This window comes from Acomys minous (genome assembly GCF_964271855.1).
Source record: "Acomys minous genome assembly, chromosome: 15".
NCBI lineage: Eukaryota > Metazoa > Chordata > Mammalia > Rodentia > Muridae > Acomys > Acomys minous.
The window spans coordinates 48,224,411-48,238,658 of NC_140497.1; positions in this window are offsets into that span (position 1 = coordinate 48,224,411).

The window sequence follows — 14,248 nt, forward strand, 5'->3', positions numbered from 1 at the left end:
ATTAAAACTTGCCTTCAGTTAGTTTCAACTTTCATTGCATTGTAAACTCTTTGTATTTTTATTTTAGAGCCAAAATTGGTGCTGGAGCAATGGGGTAGCAATTAGAACTATTCAGTGCTCTTGCATGGGACCAAGGTTCTGTTTCTAGCATCTATACAGAGGATCATAGCACTCTTTAAGATTTCCAAAAGATCCAGGGTTCAATGGTCTCTTTTGACACCAGTGAACACTAGGTTTGTATATGGTACACAGCCATATATGTACAGAAAACACTTATATACATAATATAAAGATAAATACATCTTTAAAAAACTGAAAAATATCTTTATTTGGTTACTAGGTCAAAATGTTACTTTCAATTATTTAGCCTCCAGCATTGCTAATTAATTATACTGACATTTTTCCAACATGATTTCTGGCTCACATATTTTTTTCATTTTTAATTCATTAAGTTTTTTTCTTTGACAATTTCATTCATGGCTACAGTGTATGCTGTTTATCCTTACCCATCTCTTATCTCTTCCCCTGTTATTCTTTGTATCCTTCTTGAAGGTCACGTTCCCACTCTTTTTCACTTCATTTTAGACATTTTAATTTTAAGTAGGACCATTTGTCTGGCACTGATTTTTCAATGATGCATTGGATCCTAATGGACTCACTGGTTTATAACAAAAGCATGGACTAACCCTCCCTATTCTTCAGTTATGAATAGTTCAGCAGAGAGGAAGTCAGAATGAAATTTTGTAAAATAAATTCTGGTTATACACTCTTGATTATTTTTACTTATAACGACTGAGTTTCATGCAATGAAGTGTTTCACATTTTTGAAGAGTATCTTATGAACAGTTTTTAAAAAGTATTAACCAGGTAAAATAAAATTAATAATTTGATTCGTTTGTTTTAACTTTTAGAAGATACGTCTCTTCTAAGGTCATGATGGTCTTTGTATATTAAGCATATGTTCTATGGGATAATATATCTTGTTTCATTTTTTCCATAAGAATACACAATTGTTATAGTTCTTTCTTTCCTTTTCCCTTCCTTCCTTCCCTCCTTCTCCTCTTCCTCCTCCTCCTCCTTCTTCTTCTTCTTCTTCTTCTTCCTCCACCCTCTCTCCCTCCCTCCCTCCCTCCCTCCTCTCCCATATCTGTATACTTTCTCTCATTCTTTTATTTGTGTTTATCAATGCCAAATCTGGACAGATGTATGTGGAAGAAGAGATAAACTCCAGGTGCTGTTTCTCAGGAGATTTGTTCCTTAGTTTATGCAGCAGAGTCTTTCCCTGAGATCTTTTAGAATTTCATGCACTTTAATTTGAATATACTCAGCACTCTCACTCCTTGCCTTCCCATGTTCTCAACTCTCCTATCTATTTCCACCCAACTTAAATTTATTTTCTCTTAAATTCACATGTGGACAGTTAGAATTATGTCCTAGAGCTCTTTAATTGTTGTTTTGACGGCATAAGCCATGAGCCATAATAAGAATGGAAATTCTGGATACTGCTGAACTCTTGTGGGGACTGTAGATATTTTTTTATAGTTAATTTCTTAAATTCCAATAGCCGACTGTGCTCTGCCACTATTCCCACTAGCTGATTGGTTTCTTGATTTTATCAGTTACAAATGCTACTTTTCTTGTCTTGATTCTGACAGGTGTTGCTGTTTTTCTGTACTCAGTATTCTGTCACTTCTAGTCCTTTTAGACACTTTTGTATTTAATATGTGGTTTGAGTAGTTATAGCCCCTCCCAATTGACTCATGTGTTTGAATAGTTGGTACATAGAGATTGACACTATTAAGAGGTGTGGCCTTGTTGTAAAGTAAGTGTGGTCCTGTTGGAGGAAGTGTGTCACCATGGAGCCCGACTTGGAGGTCATATATACTCCAGCTCCACCCAGGGTGACACACAGTCTCCTTCTGATGCTTGTGGATCAAGATGTAATACTCCCAGCTACCTCTCCAGCACCATGTCTGCCTGCACTTTGTCATGTTTTCCACCATGGTAATAATTTCTAAGCCAGTCCCAATGAACTGCCAAGGTCATAGTGTCTCTTCACAGCAATAAAACCATAACTATTATAGTATAGAAAAGCTTAATATCTGTACTTTTTTTGGTTCTAGAAACTCAAACCCACTGTCACATTTCTGCTCTGTACCCAGACTTTGTTCTATCACTCTAAGCTAATATGACTAATACTTTGTCACTCTATCTGCATGTGATACACAAATACACACATGCCAATGGGCAGCAGGTAATGTGTTTTTCCAGAGTAGACTGGTTTTTAGTGGCTGTATGACTTGTTCTTGTGACATTCTCACAGGAAGTCTTATACAAATGCTTCTCCTTGATAAAAAGATATGCTTAGATTCAGGTCCCCATACCTCTCTGTGTTTCCCAATAGCTAATTTTCTTAATTGATTTTATGTCTGTGACCCAGAGAGGCTAAGTAACAAGGAGGGCTCAAGGGGGAACACATGGATCTTCTTGGGAAGGAGAAATAGAATATATTTCGAAGGTGGACTGGGGATAAGTGGGGATGAGAACAGGAGGGATCAGGGAGAGTTGTACGATGGCCAATTGAAACTGGGGTACACTTGGAGGACCATATGGGAGCCTAGTGCAATGGAACTCCCTAGAATCTATGGGGATGACACTAAGGAAGACTCCTGGTAATGGGAGATAAAGAGCCTAAATTGACTAACTTCTGGAACAGGGCAAGGCTTCCAGCTATTCTACAACTTGCCCTGCCTGCAAGATGTGCTGCGGTAATGGTGCAGAATTAGTGAGGGTGGCCATCCAATGACTGGTCCAACTTGATGTATGTGCCACAAGAGGGAGCCCATGCCTAACAGTGCTTGGATGGTGCCTAGATTTCCCAGAGACCTAGGATAGAAATAAAGGACTGAGGAAAAAACTCAATGAAATGATTTCTAATGATATTCTGTTATACAAGACAGAATCTATGCTGATCATCACCAGAGAGGTTTCATCTGGCAACCGATGGGGGCAGAGACCCACAGCCAAAGACTAGATGGAGTGCTGGAAACTCAGTGGAAGAGGGGGAGGAAGGGTTATAGGAGCCAGAGGAGTTGAGGTTAGCACAAGAAAACTCACAGAATCAGCTAAATAGTATATGCCCAGGAGTGGTATAGTGGGTTTTGAGGTAGCAGTCGCAGTTTTCTGAGAAAGTGCTAGATTGATTTTCCAAAGTGGTTGTACAAAGTTGTACACCCACCAGCAATGGAGGAGTGCTCCCCTTTATCCACATCCCCCCCCCCGTATGTGCTGTTCTTGAGTTTTTTATCTTAACCATTCTGATAGGTGTAAGAAGGAATCTCAGAGTTGGTTTGATTTGTATTTCACTGATGAGTAAGGAAGTTAAGCATTTCTTTAAGTTTTTCTTGGCCATTCAAGATTCTTCTGTTGAGAGTTCTCTGGTTAGCTCTGTACCCCATTTTTAAGTGGGTAACTTGGTTTGTTATGATGTAATTTTTTGAGTTCTTTATATATTTTGGATATTAGCTTTTTATCAGATGTAGAGTTGGTGAAGATCTTTTCCCAGTCTATAGGCTGTTGTTTTGTTCTGTTGACAGTGTCCTTTGCCTTACAGAAGCTTTTCAGTTTCATGAGGTCCCATTTATTAATTATTGATCTTAGAGCCTGAGTTTTAGTGTTCTGTTCAATAAGTTGTTTCCAGTGCCAGTGAGCTCAATGTTACTTCTTACTTTTCTCTTCTAAGATTTAGTGTTTCTGCTTTTATGTTGAGGTCTCTAATCCACCTGCATTTGAGTATTGTGTAGGGTGAAAATATAGATCTTTTGCATTTTTCTACATGCAGACATCTAGTTAGAAAAGCATCTTTTTTTTCCACTGTAACGTTTTGGCTTCTTTGTCAAAAATCAAGTGTCTGTAGGTGTGAAGCTTTATTTCTGAGTCTTCAGTTTGATTCCATTAATCTACCAGTCTATTTCTGTGCCAGTACCATGTAGTTTTTCTTACTGTTGCTCTGTAGTAACCCTGAAGTCAGGGATGGAGATAAATCCAGAAGTTCTTCTATTGTATAGGATTGTTTCAGCTATTCTGTTTTTGTTTCTGTTTTCCATACAAAGTTGAATTGACCTTTAAAGGTCTGTAAAGAATTATGTTGGTATTTTCGTGAGAATTGCATTTAATCTACAGATTGCTTTTGGTAAGATGGCCATTTTCACTATGTTAATGCTGCTGATTCATGAGGATGGGAGATCTTTCCATTTTTTGTTCTCTTCTTCAAATTTTTTTTGAAGCCTAAAGTTCTTGTCATCCATGTCTTTTACTTGTCTGGTTAAAGCTACATCAAGATACTTTTTTTGGTGGCTATTGTAAAGGATGTTCTTTCCTTAATTTCTTTCTCTGCCCATTTGTCTTTTGTATGTGGGAGGGCTATTGATTTCTTTTTGAGTTAATTTTGCATCCAGCCACTTTGCTGAATGTGTTTATCAGCTCCAAGAGTTCTCTTGTAGAATTTTGGACATCATTGACATATACTATGATATATTCTGTGAATAGGGATAATTTAACTTCTGATTTTTTCCATTTGTAACCACTTGTTCTCCTTTAGTTGTCTTACTTCTCTAGCTAGGACTTCAAGTACTGTATTGAAGATGTATGGAGAAAGTGGGCAGCCTTGTCTTGTCCCTGAGTTTAGTGGAATTCCTTCGAGTTTCTCTCCATTCAATTCGACCTTGGCTGCCAGCTTCTTGTATATTGCCTTTATTATGCTTAAGTATGGCCCTTGTATCCCTGATCCTTCCAAGATTTTTATCATGAAGAGATGTTGGATATTGTCAAAGGCCTTTTCTGGATAGAATGAGGCGATCATGTGATTTTTTTTTAAACTTTCAGTGTGTTTATATGGTGTGTTCCATTGAAGGAATTTCATATGTTGATAGGAAGCCTACTTGATTATGGTGGATAATGCACTTGATGTATTTGTGGATTCATTGTGTGGATATTTTATTGAGAACTTTTTGCATCAATGTTCATAAGGGAAATTGGTTTGGTCTGAAATTTTCTTTCTTTGTTGGTTCTTTTTGTGTTTTAGGTATCAGGGTGACTATGGCTTCATAGAATTAGTTTAACAATGTTCCTTCTGTTTCTATTTTATAGAATGGTTTGAAGAGTATTGGTATTAGCTCTTCTTTGAACATCTGGTAGAATTGCCCCTAAACCATCTGACCCTAGGATTTTTTTTTTTTTTTGCTTTGGAGACTTTTTTTCCCCTTTTTAAATTAATTTATTCTTGTTACATCTCAATGGTTATCCCATCCCTTGTATCCTCCCATTCTTCCCTCCCTCCCATTTTCCCCTTATTCCCCTCCTGAGGGGGATTACCTCCTCCTGTATATGTTCAAAGGGTACCAAGTCTCTTCTTGGTAACCTGCTGTCCTTCCTCTGAGTGCCACCAGGTCTCCCCCTCCAGGGGACATGGTCAAAGGTGAGGCACCAGAGTATGTGAGAAAGTCATATCCCACTCTCCACTCTACTGTGGAGAATGTTCAACCATGATCATAGCAGCCTTATTCATAATAGCCAGAACATGGAAACAGCCTAAGTGTCCATCAGTAGAACAATGGATAAGGGAACTGTGGTACATATACACTATGGAATACTATTCAGCTATTAAAAACAAGGAATTCCCGAAATTTGTGGATACATGGATTGAGCTAGAAATGATCATAATGAGTGAGTTAACCCAGAAGCAGAAAGACTCAAATGGTATATATTCACTTATACCTGCATACTAGCCCAAGGGGCATGTCCCACGAAAGCCTTCACTTACCAGGAAACTGAGACAGAGGGGAGGACATTCTATTGGGACTCTAGTTGAGAGAAGCATGGGAGAAAGGCAAAGTAGAAGGATCCAGAGGGTCCTAGAAACCTACAAGTAGAACATTATATAGGCAGATTTGGGCCCAGCGGTCCTGCTCAAACTAAGGCACCAGCCAAGGACAATACAGGCCATAAAACTTTAAACCCCTACCCAGACCTAGCTTGGGAAACTTTTGATGACTGCTTCTATTTCCTTAGGGCTTATATGACTGTTTAAATTGTTTACTTGATCTTGATTTAACTTTTCTAAGTGGTATCTATCAAGAAACTCCTCCACCTTGTTTAGATTTTCCAATTTTAGGGAGTACAGACTTTAGAAGTAAGATCTAATGATTCTTTGGATTTCCTCAGTCTGTTGTTATTTCCCTGGTTTCATCTCTGAGTTTGTTAGTTTGTATACTGTCTCTTTGCCTTTTTGTTAGCTTGGCTAAGGGGTTTTCGATCTTGTTGATTTTCTAAAAAACAAACAAACAAACAAACAAACAAACATGGCTTTTGCTTTTCTTGATTCTTTGTATTGTTCTCTTTGTTTCTAAGTTATTGGTTTCATCCCTGAGCTTGAGTATTTCCTGCCACTACTCATCTTGGATGTGTTTGATTCCTTTTGTTCTGAAGCTTTTAGGTGTGCTTTAAAATTGTTAGTATGATAACTCTCCAATTTCTTTATTAAGACATTTAGTGCTATGAACTTGCCATTAGCACTGCTTTCATTATGTTTCATAAGTTTGGATATGATGTGCCTTCATTTTCATTAAATTCTATAGTCTTTAATATCTTCCCTAAACCTGTGGTCACTGAATAGAGAGTTGTTCAGAGTCCCTGAGTTTGTACATTTTCTCTTGTTACTGTTATTGTTAAAATCAAGCTATAATCCATGGTAGCCTGATAAGATACAAGGGATTGTGTCAGTTTTCTTGTATTTGTTGCAATTTGCTTTGTGGTTAAGTATATATTTAATTTTGGAAAAGGTTTGACGGGATGCTGAGAAGAATGTATATTCATTTTTATTTGGGTAAAATGTTCTATAGATATCAACAGGTCCATTGGATTCATGACATCTATTAGTTTATTTATCTGTTTGGTTTCTGTCTTGATGGCCTGTCAATTGGTAGGAGTGGGGTCTTAAAGTCTATTAATTTATAGGGTTCAATGTGTGATTTAAGCTTTATTAATTTTTTTAATGAATGTTGGTTCTCCTGCATTTGAGTCATAGATGGTCAGAATTGAGATGTCATCTTGATAGGTCTTTCCTTTGATGAGTATGAAGTGTCCTTCTCCATCTCTTTAGATTAATTTTGGTTGAAAGTCTATTTTATTAACTATTAGAATGGCTACTCCAGCTTGATTCTCAGGTCTGTTTGCTTGGATAATCCATTTTCTAGCCATTTACTCTGAGGAAAAGGTTACTAAGGTATTGCTAAGGTGTGTTTCTTGTATGCAGCAGAGTGACAGATTCTGTTTATGCATCCGTTCTGTTAGCCTATGTCTTTTTATTGGAGAGTTGAGTATAACTGGTGTTGAGCAATATTAATGACTAATGATTGTCAATTTCTGGTACTTTAATGTTGTTCCTAGAGTGTATGTGTGCTGTTTGTGTGTGTCTTTTCCTTCTTTTGATTTTAGTGATGTCAGCTTATAATTTTCCTGTGTTTTCCTGGGTGTACTGAGCTTCATTGGGTTGGACTTTTCCTTCTAGTATCTTCTGGAGGGCTGGATATGTGGACAGATATTATTGAAATTTGTTTTTGTCATGGAGTATCTTGTTTTCTCTATCTATGGTGACTAAAAGTTTTGGTGGGTATAGTTATTGAGGCTGACATCTGTGGTGTCTTAGTGTCTGTTAAGATACCTGCCCAGGCTTTTGGATCTCTATAGAATCACCGATAATTCTGATACTACTGCCTTTCTCTGTGATGTGGGCTTTTTCTCTTGCGGCTTTTAATATTCTTTCTTCATTCTGTACATTTACTATTTTGAATGCTACGTGGTGGGAGGATTTTCTTTTTTAGTCTTATCTATTTGGTATTCTATAAGTTTCTTGTATGTTTAAAAGACATCTCTTTCTTTAGGTTGGGGAAGTTTTTTTTTTCTATGATTTTGTTGAAAATATTTTTCTGGGTCTTGGAGCTTGGAGTCTTCTTCTTTTATCCCTATTTTTCTTAGGTTTTGGCTTTTCATAGTGTTCCTGATTTCTTGAATGTTCTGTGTCAAGAGCTTTTTAGATTTAACATTTTCCTTGACTGAGCTATCAATTTCTGAAAATTGTATCTTCTACACCTGAGCTTCTCTCTTACATCCCTTGTATTCTGCTGGCGATACTCATGTCTGTAGTTCTTATTCTCTTTCCTAGGTTTTCCATCTCCAGGACTGTCTCTGTATGTGTTTCCATCTCCAGGACTGTCTCTGTGTGTGTTTCCATCTCCAGGACTGTCTCTGTGTGTGTTTCCATCTCCAGGACTGTCTCTCTGTGTGTTTCCATCTCCAGGACTGTCTCTGTATGTGTTTTATTTCTTGCTTCTACTTCCATTTTCAGGTCTTGGATAGTTTAGGTCATTTCCTTAATTTATTTAGTTGTATTTTCCTGTATTTCATTAAGGGATGTATTGTTTTCCTTCATCTGTTTGATTGAATTTTCTTGTATTTCTTTAAGGGATTTGTTCATTTCCTCTTTTAAGGCCTCTCTCATCTTTATAAGGTTAAATTTAAGGTTTTCTTCTTAGTTTCAGCTGTTCCACGGTGCCCAGAGCTTGCTATAGTAGGGTAGCTGGGGTTTGGTGATGCCATTATTTCCCTGCCTCTTGCTGATTGTGTTCTTATGCTGACTTTTAGCTACCTGGTTGTCCTTGGTATTGGTTGGATATTCCTGATGCTGACAGAACCCCTTGAGGAGGCAGGAAGAGATTTGGTCCTGATAGTGGAGCTCGGGGAACAGCAGGCTGCTTACTTCTTTTGGCTGGGTGTTCCTGGGGATCCACAGGCTTGGATGTTTCTCTGTTGGCTGTATCCCAGGTGTGTGGGAGAAAGGCTGGGAGTCCTCTTCCTGGGGACTCACAGGACTGGATGATCCTGTAACTGGCAGGCCTCCACCAGAAGAGAGGTTATGGAACTCTGCTGGCTGTATTCCCTGGGGGGCAGGGGAAAAGCTGAACTGGTTCTAACCTGGATCCTCCTTGGGACAGGCAGGCCTCCTCCAGAGGGAAAGTTACAGAGCAACACTGACTGCATTCTCAGGCAGGTAAGAGAAAAGCTAATTTGTTATTTTTAATGTGTCTCCATCACTAAAACACAATATGAAAGAAAGCTCATTTGTCCTATTTCTAATTACAATCAAAGCAGTATTACACTGGTTTAAAAAAAAATTAGCAACTGGGTTTTGTTTGGATGAACTTAGAGATAGAAAAAGCACCACTAACCACATGGGTAGCTCCATTAGTCTTTTGAAGAGCATACTCTTGAACTCTGATAAACATAATAGGTTACCTGTGAGCTCAGGGGTCAATGTTAAGTCGCCACAAGCCATTATTTCTTTCTTTAAAGAACTTTCAAATGCTAATATTATCAACCTAGCTGATAATCACTTTAGTCTCAGTATTTCTATATTTCTAGTTCTTTCTGAAACAAAATGGCAAAGACTATCTCTTTTGACTTGTACTGTCATTTATAATGATGGATTTTATTGCATATAGCTCAAAGTGTCTTTATAAATTTTTTATCAACTAGCAAAGTTAATTGGTGCCAAATGTCAAGCAGTTTGTTAGCTAAATCTATATACAAGACATAATAGATATCCAGAGTTTAAGTAAATTAACCAAATATGTTTTAAAAATGTATATTCATGAAATTTGTACATATTGTGTTTTTCTAAAGTTCATTTGTGATACATTCTCATTGTAAATGTGCATTGACCTTTTCCATTTTAAAGCAATAGAATTGGTGAATAAAAGTAAACCAGTTTTAATTATTGTCCAAATCACATTTTTAAATCCTTGCGGATAAAATTTAATTAAAAGTCAAAGAAGAGGGTAACTTACTATAAAATTATTGTCAGCACTTTGAAAATTAAATTCTGATGTATTAGTCATGTATATTAATTTGAAACAAAGTTCACAGTCCTAGAATAGTAACTTCTTATATTTCATAGACATCAGAAGTAAGAGAATTGTTACTAAGGACTAAGAAATATTGTGCTAAATTGCACTGCTGGATATTATTACTATTGGGATATATTAATGTTAAAATAAAAACATATTATGTAGCAGCATCAAGTGTTTCTCTATACTCTTTCCCTTTGGATTCATGCTTGACTTTGTCTTTCATTTTGCAACAGGATATACCCTATGACTCCTATTCATTTCCAGGTCAATAATCTGGCCATATGGAAGAACATGTTCTTATGGATCAAATGTGGAAGAAGAAGTTCACATTTACCCGAGTTTCCTTGTAATCAGAGAAAAGAGTTCCTTTTATAATACTGAAGTAATATGTTTTTAACATGCACATATTATAACATTTTATTAACAAAAGAACAATCTTATAAAGTATTATTCAAATTTTTATTATGAGGTGTGACCCTATTTTAATAAGTGCATTAAGATTTGTATATCTCAGTATGTATTGCCTTTTAGTGTCACAGATCTCTCATGAACTACTGCAATGATGCTGTGGTTCCAGTGATAAACTGTGCTATTTTAAGCTTTGACTTTCCCAGTCTTGTTCTAAATATTTTAAATGATTTAGTTTATTCCTTTGCAGAAGAACTCGTAAAGCAGGCACATTCATTATTCTGTAATCTACATAAATATTGCACAACATGAAAATTGCGTGTAGCTAATTGTTGCACAAAATAATGGTACATAAGGTTAGTTATTAATTTTGAGATTATAATTACAGCATATCTCCCTCTTTTTTTCTCTCCCACATACTAGTATCCACTCTATTTCAAATACATGTTCTCTTTTTCGATACTTGTTGTATGTGTATATGTACACACATATACATTCCTAAATATATCCTTTTCAGTCCTTATAATGTCACTTTTATGCATGTTTTCATGACATAATGTAGAGGAATTGTTAATTCACAACATGGCTGTCTGGCAAAAGATCACATCCAAAGATCTTCTTGGTCTGTGTGATCCATCTGGAATACAAATATGCCTTTAATCCAGGAGACAGAGGCAAACACATCTGAGTTCAAGGCTAGCCTGGTAGAGTGCAAATATCAAGTAAAGAAAAGCTTAGGTCCAGGTGTGGTGGTCCACGCCTTTAATCCCAAACAAAGGTAAAGTTAATTTGTAGAAGGAAGCATCCATGTTTGAAAGTGATGTCTAATTGAGTGGCAGAAAAGGTGACAAATCAGAGGAGATTTGACAGGATAAGATATGCTCAACTCTCACAAGAAGAGAGAGGAAAAGGAAGCTACTTAAGGGGCAGTTTTATACACAAAGAGAAGCAGGCAGTTTTACCAGGACAGTAATAGAGAGATGAGAGAGTACTCAGGTGAAGATGGAATGAGCCAGAACATGAGAGTAATACAGATTAAAGCAGATTGCTGAGTTAATTTGAGAGAAATTCTGGGCCAAGAGAGAAGACAGATTGAAAAAGTCAGTTGGGAGAGGAATCTGAGCCAGAACACCTGAGTTGAACCAGCCAGCCCAGAGCTCAGAAAGAACAAGTAAGGGAGAGCTTATTAAGCTGTAAGTCACAGAGGATGAAAACATTCAAGGTGTAGGTTAGATTGTACAGAAGCTAGAAGCTTCCAGGACAAGGCCTAGGTTATTAGAGGGAGGCAGTAAGCCTCCAAGACATCAATTGAGCAAAGAGAATAAAAGTTACTTTTACAACATGGGGCTTTTAATATTAAGGATTCAGTATAGTAGCAGAAAGAGAGTCCAGGCAACCACCAGGTCTACTCATCAAGGTCCATGTCATTCACATACACATGTTTTACTTCCTGATTGAAATGTCATTTATGCCATAAGCCTTGCTTAGGGAAAGCTAAAATGATTCTTGGTGTAATCTCCTTTCCTTTCCAGTTATGTACCCAAGCCAGACAAACATTAGTAGTAGCTTCAGTATTACTTGCGGCCGCTACATTCTTATGTGGACCTTCAGTTCAATAAGAAGTTCCCTGATATGGAGTCCCATGCTCAGCTTATTTTATCATCTAGCTTTATTGAGCTCTTTTTTTTAAAGCTATACTGTAATGGCATCTGTTACTTCCCTAGATTGACAATCTTCATGTGTACAACAAAAGGATGGCTGAGGAAGGTGGCTCCAGAAGTCATCTCACAGAAACAGAAATTTAAGTAGTTATTTATGTAACAAATTAACTTCACAAGAGCCAAAAAGAAAGAAAACAGCAACACTAACTACAATGAAAGACCTGGTGGAACTCACAGGAAGGACAACAGGTTACCAAGAAGAGACTTGATATCCTATGAGCATATATAGGGAGAGGTAATCCCCCTCAGGAACAGTCATAGGGGAGGGGTAGGTGGGTTGGAAAGGAAGTGTAAGCATTAAGGAACCCCAAATAGAATAGGTTTGAAAACGTTCAAAGCCTACAAAGGTGGAGGAACTTGTGAGTATCAAATGAGTAAGAAATTACTTGGAGATAATAGAATACCATCCAAATTTAGAGAAAGAACAAACATTCATGTTCAGAAGGACCACATAACACTAGTCACATTCAACACAACTAAGTCTTCATCATGCTATATTATAATAGAGCATTCAAAGCTTTAAGACAAAGAGCAGGTTTTTGAAGCAGCAAGAGTAAAGATATAACATATCAGTGTTTTGTTATTTACAGAAGAGGAGGCTCCTTGGCAGAAACCTTCTGGACCAGAATGGCATGCGATGAAATGTATTTCACAGTATAGCTACACAGAAACTCTCAATTGAGATACTGCTCACAGCAGAAGCAAAAGACACTTACAATAAAAACCTCAGAGAACCTGCCTCCTACAAGAAATGCTAAAGAGAGCTCTTCCAATGAAAGCCAGACTGTCAAGAAAGAAATATTAGAAGATAGGATATTCAATGGAAAAAGTAACTACACATGAATTTATAATCTAACAAACATGGTGTGTTTAATATGAAGACCAAGGAAGACAATTTAAATAACTATATTCATATGTTATGAGATTAAACAATGAACAAAGACATAAAATGAAACAGAAGAAATTCTGTTTTATGGAGGAATGAAGTACACATGAAGTTTTGAAAGTGTCTATTTTTTCTTGCTTTATTTCTGTTAATTTCTGTCATCTCAAAATAACTTATTATAATTAACAGTTTTGTAAATCACATGGTAACCACAGAATGTGAATCTATGATTCACAAAGCAAAGCAATAACCTAGTATTAGAATATGTGACTAGAGAAAACCGCTTAACTGCAGAAGTTGAGTTTAGGACCAGGAGAAAGTAAAAAGAAGTCACAATGAAACTAAAGAATGTAACACATTGGTAACAATAGGCCTTTTACTATCAATAATTACCCTAAACAGAAATGTCCTTCATTGTGTAATTAAAAGTCATGAATGAATAGAACATGGTGCTAAGAACACAGCTGATTCTTTTGTACTGATGACCATAGGCCAGAAGAGAAGAGATAGAAAAATATATCCCATGCAAATGGAACTCAAACAAAGAAGTAACAGACATACTTATATGAACAAAAGTAAAACAAAGACAAATACATTAAAGACAAAAAATTGAGACCTCACGTCTGATATCAGAAAAGGTCAGGAATGTGTTTTACCTTCTAACATATCTAGTAACCGAGATGGAACTGATGAGGTGAAAAAGAATCTTCATCAAAGGAAGAGCCAGGTTTCTGTGGCTTTCTCAGCTCTAACAAATAGCTACAGAAGATCAAAGAGAAATTCTGATATTATTTAATAAAATTTCAGAGGAAAAATATTTCAAAATTAACCCCACTAAGCCAACCTTATCTGGATACTAATATCAAAGGCATGAGAGAAAGAGCTTCAGCCCAGTATCCTCATGACCAAAAGCACAGAAGTCCTCAACAGAATAGAAGGACATGGAATCCAACAGAACATTAAAATGACAACTCACCATAAACAACTGTGGTTTATATCATGGAAGCAAAGATGGTTCAACATGAGTATACCAGTAAACGTGAATGCCACTTCAACAAAGTACATGACCTCAATCTAGCAACACTAGAATTAAGTAAGAAAAATAAACCGATGATTAATTCTGGATGGACTGTTGGAATAGTAAATACATAAAGAGCAGCAGTAACAAATTTCACTGTGGTCCAAATGAATGTAGCAGACATTCACAGAGCACCTCACACAAAATTTACAAAACACATATTACTCTTAGAAGCCTGTGGAACAGACTC